We start from the raw sequence: 9,821 nt of genomic DNA on the forward strand, positions 1-9,821 counted from the left end.
AGGTTTTCTAGATTTTTGGAGGCCTAAGATGCGTTTAGGCCTTTTTTGACTGCCAATATTTTCTGGACTTTTAGGGGTTAGGATGCATTTTTCATGGTGAACATTTTTTGGGGAATTTCAAGGGTCTAGGATGCGGGTTAATGTCTTTTTCAGGCTGCCAGTGATTTTGGGACGTCCAGCGCTCTCTGACACATTTTTCAGGCCAATAATATTTTCTGGACTTTAGGTGGTCTATGACGCCTTTAAACTCTTTTTTCAGGCCTCCAAAGTTTTCTAGATTTTTGGAGGCCTAAAATGCATTTTAAGGCTTTTGACTGCCAATTTCTTCTGGATTTTCAGGGTTTTAGGAAGCATTTTTCAGGCCAAAAATGTTTTAGGGAATTTCAGGGGTCTGGTAAGCGGTTTAAGGCACTTTTAAGGCTGCCAATGATATGGGGACATTCACAGCACAATTTTTGGGCCAATTATATTTTCTGGACTTTAGGGGGTCTAGGATGCCTGTAAAGCCCTTTTTCAGGCCTACAAAGTTTTCTAGATTTTTGGAGGCCTAAGATGCGTTTAGGCCTTTTTTGAATGCCAAGATTTTGCGGGACTTTCAGGGTTGTAGGATGCATTTTTCGGGCCAAACATTTTTTGGAGAATTTCAGGGGTCTAGGATGCGGGTTTATGTCTTTTTCAGGCTGCCAGTGATTTTGGGGCATTGAGTGCTCTATGACATATATTTTGGGCCAATAATATTTTCAGGACTTTATTGGCTCTAGGATGCCTGTAAAGCCCTGTTTCAGGCCTCCAAAGTTTTCTAGATATTTGGAGGCCTAAGATGCGTTTTAAGGCCTTTTTTGAATGCCAAGATTTTCAGGACTTTCAGGGTTGTAGGATGCATTTTTCGGACCAAACATTTTTTGAGCATTTCAGGGGTCTATGATGCAGGTTAATGCCTTTTTACAGGCTGCCAATGATTTTGGGACATTCAGAACTCTCTGACACATTTTGTAGGCCAATAATATTTTCTGGACTTTAGGGGGTCTAGGATGCCTGTAAACCCCTTTTTCAGGCCTCCAAAGTTTTCTAGATTTTTGGAGGCCTAAGATGCGTTTAAGGCCTTTTTTGAATGCCAAGATTTTGCGGGACTTTCATGGTTTTAGGATGCATTTTTTGGGCAAAACATTTTTTGGAGCATTTCAGGGTCTAGGATGCGGGTTAATGCCTTTTTCAGGCTGCCAATGATTTTGGGACATTCAGAGCTGTCTAACACATTTTTCGGGCCAATAATATTTTCAGGACTTTAGGGGGTCTAGGATGCCTTTAAACTATTTTTTCAGGCCTCCAAAGTTTTCTAGATTTTTGGAGGCCTAAAATGCGTTTAGGCCTTTTTTGAATGCCAAGATTTTCAGGACTTTCAGGGTTGTAGGGTGCAATTTTCGGGCCAAACATTTTTTGAGCATTTCACAGGTCTAGGATGCGGGTTAATGCCTTTTTCAGGCTGCCAATGATTTTGGGACATTCAGATGTGTCTAACACATTTTTCGGGCCAATAAAATTTTCAGGACTTTAGGGGGTCTAGGATGCCTGTAAAGCCCTTTTTCAGGCCTCCAAAGTTTTCTAGATTTTTGGAGGATTAAGATGCGTTTAAGGTCTTTTTTGAATGCCAAGATTTTCAGGACTTTCAGGGTTGTATGATGTATTTTTCGGGACAAACATTTTTTGAACATTTCAGGGGTCTAGGATGCAGGTTAATGCCTTTTTTCAGGCTGCCAATGATTTTGGGACATTCAGAGCTGTCTAACACATTTTTTGGGCCAATAATATTTTCAGGACTTTAGGGGGTCTAGGATGCCTTTAAACTCTTTTTTCAGGCCTCCAAAGTTTTCTAGATTTTTGGAGGCCTAAGATGCGTTTAGGCCCTTTTTGAATGCCAAGATTTTCAGGACTTTCAGGGTTGTAGGATGCATTTTTCGGGCCAAACATTTTTTTGAGCATTTCAGGGGTCTAGGATGCGGGTTAATGCCTTTTTCAGGCTGCCAATGATTTTGGGACATTCAGAGGTGTCTAACACATTTTTTGGACCAATAACATTTTCAGGACTTTAGGGGGTCTAGGATGCCTGTAAAGCCCTTTTTCAGGCCTCCAAAGTTTTCTAGATTTTTGGAGGCTTAAGATGCGTTTAAGGCCTTTTTTGAATGCCAAGATTTTGCGGGACTTTCAGGGTTGTAGGATGCATTTTTCGAACAAACATTTTTTGAGCATTTCAGGGGTCTAGGGTGCAGGTTAATGCCTTTTTTCAGGCTGCCAATGATTTCGGGACATTTAGAACTCTCTGACACATTTTTCAGGCCAATAATATTTTCTGGACTTTAGGGGGTCTAGGATGCCTGTAAACTCCTTTTTCAGGCCTCCAAAGTTTTCTAGATTTTTGGAGGCCTAAGATGCGTTTAAGGCCTTTTTTGACTGCCAGGATTTTGCGGGACTTTCAGGGTTGTAGGATGCATTTTTTGGGCCAAACATTTTTGGGGGAATTTCAGGGGTCTAGGGTGCGGGTTAATGCCCTTTTCAGGCTGACAATAATTTCGGGACATTCAGAGCTGTCAAATACATTTTTTGGGCCAATAATATTTTCAGGACTTTAGGGGATCTAGGATGCATGTAAACCCCTTTTTCAGGCCTCCAAAGTTTTCTAGATTTTTGGAGGCCTAAAATGCATTTTAAGGCTTTTGACTGCCAATTTCTTCTGGATTTTCAGGGTTTTAGGAAGCATTTTTCAGGCCAAAAATGTTTTAGGGAATTTCAGGGGTCTGGTAAGCGGTTTAAGGCTGTTTTAAGGCTGCCAATGATATGGGGACATTCACAGCTCCCTGACACAATTTTTGGGCCAATTATATTTTCTGGACTTTAGGGGGTCTAGGATGCCTGTAAAGCCCTTTTTCAGGCCTACAAAGTTTTCTAGATTTTTGGAGGCCTAAGATGCGTTTAGGCCTTTTTTGAATGCCAAGATTTTGCGGGACTTTCAGGGTTGTAGGATGCATTTTTCGGGCCAAACATTTTTTGGAGAATTTCAGGGGTCTAGGATGCGGGTTTATGTCTTTTTCAGGCTGCCAGTGATTTTGGGACGTCCAGCGCTCTCTGACACATTTTTCGGGCCAATAATATTTTACGGACTTTAGGGGGTCTAGAATACCAGTAAACCCAATTTCCAGGCCTCCAAAGTTTCCTAGATTTTTGTAAGACCAAGATGCGTTTTAGGTCTTTTTTGACTGCCTAGAGTTTCTGGACTTTCAGTGGTTAGGATGCATTTTTCAGGCCAAAAATGTATTAGGGAATTTCAGGGGTCTATGATTCGAGTTAATGCCTTTTTCAGGCTGCCAATGATTTTGTGACACTCAGAGCTCTCTGACACATTTTTGGGGCCAATAATATTTTATGGACTTTAGTGGGTCTAGGATGCCTGTAAACCCCTTTTTCAGGCCTCCAAAGTTTTCTAGATTTTTGGAGGCCTAAGATGCGTTTAAGGCCTTTTTTGAATGCCAAGATTTTCAGGACATTCAGGGTTGTAGGATGCATTTTTCGGGCCAAACATTTTCTTGAGCATTTCAGGGGTCTAGGATGCGGGTTAATGCCTTTTTCAGGCTGACAATAATTTTGGGACATTCAGAACTCTCTGACACATTTTTCAGGCCAATAATATTTTCTGGTCTTTAGAGGGTCTAGGATGCCTGTAAACTCCTTTTTCAGGCCTCCAAAGTTTTCTAGATTTTTGGAGGCCTAAAATGCATTTTAAGGCTTTTGACTGCCAATTTCTTCTGCATTTTCAGGGTTTTAGGAAGCATTTTTCAGGCCAAAAATGTTTTAGGGAATTTCAGGGGTCTGGTAAGCGGTTTAAGGCCCTTTTAAGGCTGACAATGATATGGGGACATTCACAGCTCCCTGACACAATTTTTGGGCCAATTATATTTTCTGGACTTTAGGGGGTCTAGGATGCCTGTAAAGCCCTTTTTCAGGCCTACAAAGTTTTCTAGATTTTTGGAGGCCTAAGATGCGTTTAGGCCTTTTTTGAATGGCAAGATTTTGCGGGACTTTCAGGGTTGTAGGATGCATTTTTCGGGCCAAACATTTTTTGGAGAATTTCAGGGGTCTAGGATGCGGGTTTATGTCTTTTTCAGGCTGCCAGTGATTTTGGGGCAATGAGTGCTCTATGACATATATTTTGGGCCAATAATATTTTCAGGACTTTAGGGGCTCTAGGATGCCTGTAAAGCCCTTTTTCAGGCCTCCAAAGTTTTCTAGATTTTTTGGAGGCCTAAGATGCGTTTTAAGGCCTTTTTTGAATGCCAAGATTTTCAGGACTTTCAGGGTTGTAGGATGCATTTTTCGGGCCAAACATTTTTTTGAGCATTTCAGGGGTCTAGGATGCGGGTTAATGCCTTTTTCTGGCTGCCAATGATTTTGGGACATTCAGAGGTGTCTAACACATTTTTTGGGCCAATAAAATTTTCAGGACTTTAGGGGGTCTAGGATGCCTGTAAAGCCCTTTTTCGGGCCTCCAAAGTTTTCTAGATTTTTGGAAGCTTAAGATGCGTTTAAGGCGTTTTTTGAATGCCAAGATTTTCAGGACTTTCAGGGTTGTAGGATGCATTTTTCGAACAAACATTTTTTGAGCATTTCAGGAGTCTAGGATGCAGGTTAATGCCTGTTTTCAGGCTGCCAATGATTTCGGGACATTCAGAACTCTCTGACATATTTTTCAGGCCAATAATATTTTCTGGACTTTAGGGGGTCTAGGATGCCTCTAAACCCCTTTTTCAGGCCTCCAAAGTTTTCTAGGTTTTTGGAGGCCTAAGATGCGTTTAAGGCCTTTTTTGAATGCCAAGATTTTGCGGGACTTTCAGGGTTGTAGGATGCATTTTTCAGGCCAAACATTTTTTGGAGCATTTCAGGGTCTAGGATGTGAGTTAATGCCTTTTTCAGGCTGCCAATGATTTTGGGACATTCAGAGCTGTCGAACACATTTTCCGGGCCAATAATATTTTCAGTACTTTAATGGGTCTAGGATGCCTGTAAACCCCTTTTTCAGGCCTCCAAAGTTTTCTAGATTTTTGGAGGCCCAAGATGCGTTTTAAGGCCTTTTTTGACTGCCAAGATTTTCTGGACATTCAGGGTTGTAGGATGCATTTTTTGGGCCAAACATTTTTGGGGGAATTTCAGGGGTCTAGGATGCATGTAAACCCCTTTTTCAGGCCTCCAAAGTTTTCTAGATTTTTGGAGGCTTAAGATGCATTTAAGATCTTTTTTGAATGCCAAGATTTTCAGGACTTTCAGGGTTGTAGGATGCATTTTTCGGGCCAAACATTTTTCTGAGCATTTCAGGGGTCTAGGGTGCAGGTTAATGCTTTTTTCAGGCTGCCAATGATTTCGGGACATTCAGAACTCTCTGACACATTTTTCAGGCCAATAATATTTTCTGGACTTTAGGTGGTCTAGGATGCCTTTAAACTCTTTTTTCAGGCCTCCAAGGTTTTCTAGATTTTTGGAGGCCTAAGATGCGTTTAGGCCTTTTTTGACTGCCAATATTTTCTGGACTTTTAGGGGTTAGGATGCATTTTTCATGGTGAACATTTTTTGGGGAATTTCAAGGGTCTAGGATGCGGGTTAATGTCTTTTTCAGGCTGCCAGTGATTTTGGGGCAATGAGTGCTCTATGACATATATTTTGGGCCAATAATATTTTCAGGACTTTAGGGGCTCTAGGATGCCTGTAAACCCCTTTTTCAGGCCTCCAAAGTTTTCTAGATTTTTGGAGGCCTAAGATGCGTTTAAGGCCTTTTTTGAATGCCAAGATTTTGCGGGACTTTCATGGTTTTAGGATGCATTTTTTGGGCAAAACATTTTTTGGAGCATTTCAGGGTCTAGGATGCCGGTTAATGCCTTTTTCAGGCTGCCAATGATTTTGGGACATTCAGAGCTGTCTAACACATTTTTCGGGCCAATAATATTTTCAGGACTTTAGGGGATCTAGGATGCCTTTAAACCATTTTTTCAGGCCTCCAAAGTTTTCTAGATTTTTGGAGGCCTAAGATGCGTTTAGGCCTTTTTTGAATGCCAAGATTTTCAGGACTTTCAGGGTTGTAGGATGCATTTTTCGGGCCAAACATTTTTTTGAGCATTTCACAGGTCTAGGATGCGGGTTAATGCCTTTTTCAGGCTGCCAATGATTTTGGGACATTCAGAGGTGTCTAACACATTTTTTGGGCCAATAAAATTTTCAGGACTTTAGGTGGTCTAGGATGCCTGTAAAGCCCTTTTTCAGGCCTCCAAAGTTTTCTAGATTTTTGGAGGCTTAAGATGCGTTTAAGGCCTTTTTTGAATGCCAAGATTTTGCGGGACTTTCAGGGTTGTAGGATGCATTTTTCGAACAAACATTTTTTGAGCATTTCAGGGGTCTAGGGTGCAGGTTAATGCCTTTTTTCAGGCTGCCAATGATTTCGGGACATTCAGAAGTCTCTGACACATTTCTCAGGCCAATAATATTTTCTGGACTTCAGGGGGTCTAGGATGCCTGTAAACTCCTTTTTCAGGCCTCCAAAGTTTTCTAGATTTTTGGAGGCCTAAGATGCGTTTAAGGCCTTTTTTGACTGCCAAGATTTTGCGGGACTTTCAGGGTTGTAGGATACATTTTTTGGGCCAAACATTTTTGGGGGAATTTCAGGGGTCTAGGGTGCGGGTTAATGCCCTTTTCAGGCTGACAATGATTTTGGGACATTCAGAGCTGTCAAATACATTTTTTGGGCCATTAATATTTCCAGGACTTTAGGGGATCTAGGATGCCTTTAAACTCTTTTTTCAGGCCTCCAAAGTTTTCTAGATTTTTGGAGGCTTAAGATGCGTTTAAGGCCTTTTTTGAATGCCAAGATTTTGCGGGACTTTCAGGGTTGTAGGATGCATTTTTCGAACAAACATTTTTGGGGGAATTTCAGGGGTCTAGGGTGCGGGTTAATGCCCTTTTCAGGCTGACAATGATTTTGGGACATTCAGAGCTGTCAAATACATTTTTTGGGCCAATAATATTTTCAGGACTTTAGGGGATCTAGGATGCCTTTAAACTCTTTTTTCAGGCCTCCAAAGTTTTCTAGATTTTTGGAGGCCTAAAATGCGTTTAGGCCTTTTTTGAATGCCAAGATTTTCAGGACTTTCAGGGTTGTAGGATGCATTTTTCGGGCCAAACATTTTTTTGAGCATTTCAGGGGTCTAGGATGCGGGTTAATGCCTTTTTCAGGCTGTCAATGATTTTGGGACATTCAGAGGTGTCTAACACATTTTTTGGGCCAATAACATTTTCAGGACTTTAGGGGGTCTAGGATGCCTATAAAGCCCTTTTTCAGGCCTCCAAAGTTTTCTAGATTTTTGGAGGCTTAAGATGCGTTTAAGGCCTTTTTTGAATGCCAAGATTTTCAGGACTTTCAGGGTTGTAGGATGAGTTTTTCGGGCCAAACATTTTTTGAGCATTTCAGGGGTCTAGGATGCAGGTTAATGCCTTTTTACAGGCTGCCAATGATTTTGGCACATTCATAACTCTCTGACACATTTTTCAGGCCAATAATATTTTCTGGACTTTAGGGGGTCTAGGATGCCTGTAAACCCCTTTTTCAGGCCTCCAAAGTTTTCTATATTTTTGGAGGCCTAAGATGCGTTTAAGGCCTTTTTTGAATGCCAAGATTTTGCGGGACTTTCATGGTTTTAGGATGCATTTTTTGGGCAAAACATTTTTTGGAGCATTTCAGGGTCTAGGATGCGGGCTAATGCCTTTTTCAGGCTGCCAATGATTTTGGGACATTCAGAGCTGTCTAACACATTTTTCGGGCCAATAATATTTTCAGGACTTTAGGGGGTCTAGGATGCCTTTAAACTATTTTTTCAGGCCTCCAAAGTTTTCTAGATTTTTGGAGGCCTAAAATGCGTTTAGGCCTTTTTTGAATGCCAAGATTTTCAGGACTTTCAGGGTTGTAGGATGCAATTTTCGGGCCAAACATTTTTTTGAGCATTTCACAGGTCTAGGATGCGGGTTAATGCCTTTTTCAGGCTGCCAATGATTTTGGGACATTCAGATGTGTCTAACACATTTTTCGGGCCAATAAAATTTTCAGGACTTTAGGGGGTCTAGGATGCCTGTAAAGCCCTTTTTCAGGCCTCCAAAGTTTTCTAGATTTTTGGAGGATTAAGATGCGTTTAAGGTCTTTTTTGAATGCCAAGATTTTCAGGGCTTTCAGGGTTGTATGATGTATTTTTCGGGACAAACATTTTTTGAACATTTCAGGGGTCTAGGATGCAGGTTAATGCCTTTTTTCAGGCTGCCAATGATTTTGGGACATTCAGAGCTGTCTAACACATTTTTTGGGCCAATAATATTTTCAGGACTTTAGGGGGTCTAGGATGCCTTTAAACTCTTTTTTCAGGCCTCCAAAGTTTTCTAGATTTTTGGAGGCCTAAGATGCGTTTAGGCCCTTTTTGAATGCCAAGATTTTCAGGACTTTCAGGGTTGTAGGATGCATTTTTCGGGCCAAACATTTTTTTGAGCATTTCAGGGGTCTAGGATGCGGGTTAATGCCTTTTTCAGGCTGCCAATGATTTTGGGACATTCAGAGGTGTCTAACACATTTTTTGGACCAATAACATTTTCAGGACTTTAGGGGGTCTAGGATGCCTGTAAAGCCCTTTTTCAGGCCTCCAAAGTTTTCTAGATTTTTGGAGGCTTAAGATGCGTTTAAGGCCTTTTTTGAATGCCAAGATTTTTCGGGACTTTCAGGGTTGTAGGATGCATTTTTCGAACAAACATTTTTTGAGCATTTCAGGGGTCTAGGGTGCAGGTTAATGCCTTTTTTCAGGCTGCCAATGATTTCGGGACATTTAGAACTCTCTGACACATTTTTCAGGCCAATAATATTTTCTGGACTTTAGGGGGTCTAGGATGCCTGTAAACTCCTTTTTCGGGCCTCCAAAGTTTTCTAGATTTTTGGAGGCCTAAGATGCGTTTAAGGCCTTTTTTGACTGCCAGGATTTTGCGGGACTTTCAGGGTTGTAGGATGCATTTTTTGGGCCAAACATTTTTGGGGGAATTTCAGGGGTCTAGGGTGCGGGTTAATGCCCTTTTCAGGCTGACAATAATTTTGGGACATTCAGAGCTGTCAAATACATTTTTTGGGCCAATAATATTTTCAGGACTTTAGGGGATCTAGGATGCATGTAAACCCCTTTTTCAGGCCTCCAAAGTTTTCTAGATTTTTGGAGGCCTAAAATGCATTTTAAGTCTTTTGACTGCCAATTTCTTCTGGATTTTCAGGGTTTTAGGAAGCATTTTTCAGGCCAAAAATGTTTTAGGGAATTTCAGGGGTCTGGTAAGCGGTTTAAGGCCGTTTTAAGGCTGCCAATGATATGGGGACATTCACAGCTCCCTGACACAATTTTTGGGCCAATTATATTTTCTGGACTTTAGGGGGTCTAGGATGCCTGTAAAGCCCTTTTTCAGGCCTACAAAGTTTTCTAGATTTTTGGAGGCCTAAGATGCGTTTAGGCCTTTTTTGAATGCCAAGATTTTGCGGGACTTTCAGGGTTGTAGGATGCATTTTTCGGGCCAAACATTTTTTGGAGAATTTCAGGGGTCTAGGATGCGGGTTTATGTCTTTTTCAGGCTGCCAGTGATTTTGGGACGTCCAGCGCTCTCTGACACATTTTTCGGGCCAATAATATTTTACAGACTTTAGGGGGTCTAGAATACCAGTAAACCCAATTTCCAGGCCTCCTAAGTTTCCTAGATTTTTGGAAGACCAAGATGCG

This window comes from Ambystoma mexicanum, chromosome 3p (assembly GCF_040938575.1).
Source record: "Ambystoma mexicanum isolate Mex_15411 chromosome 3p, UKY_AmexF1_1, whole genome shotgun sequence".
Taxonomy (NCBI): domain Eukaryota; kingdom Metazoa; phylum Chordata; class Amphibia; order Caudata; family Ambystomatidae; genus Ambystoma; species Ambystoma mexicanum.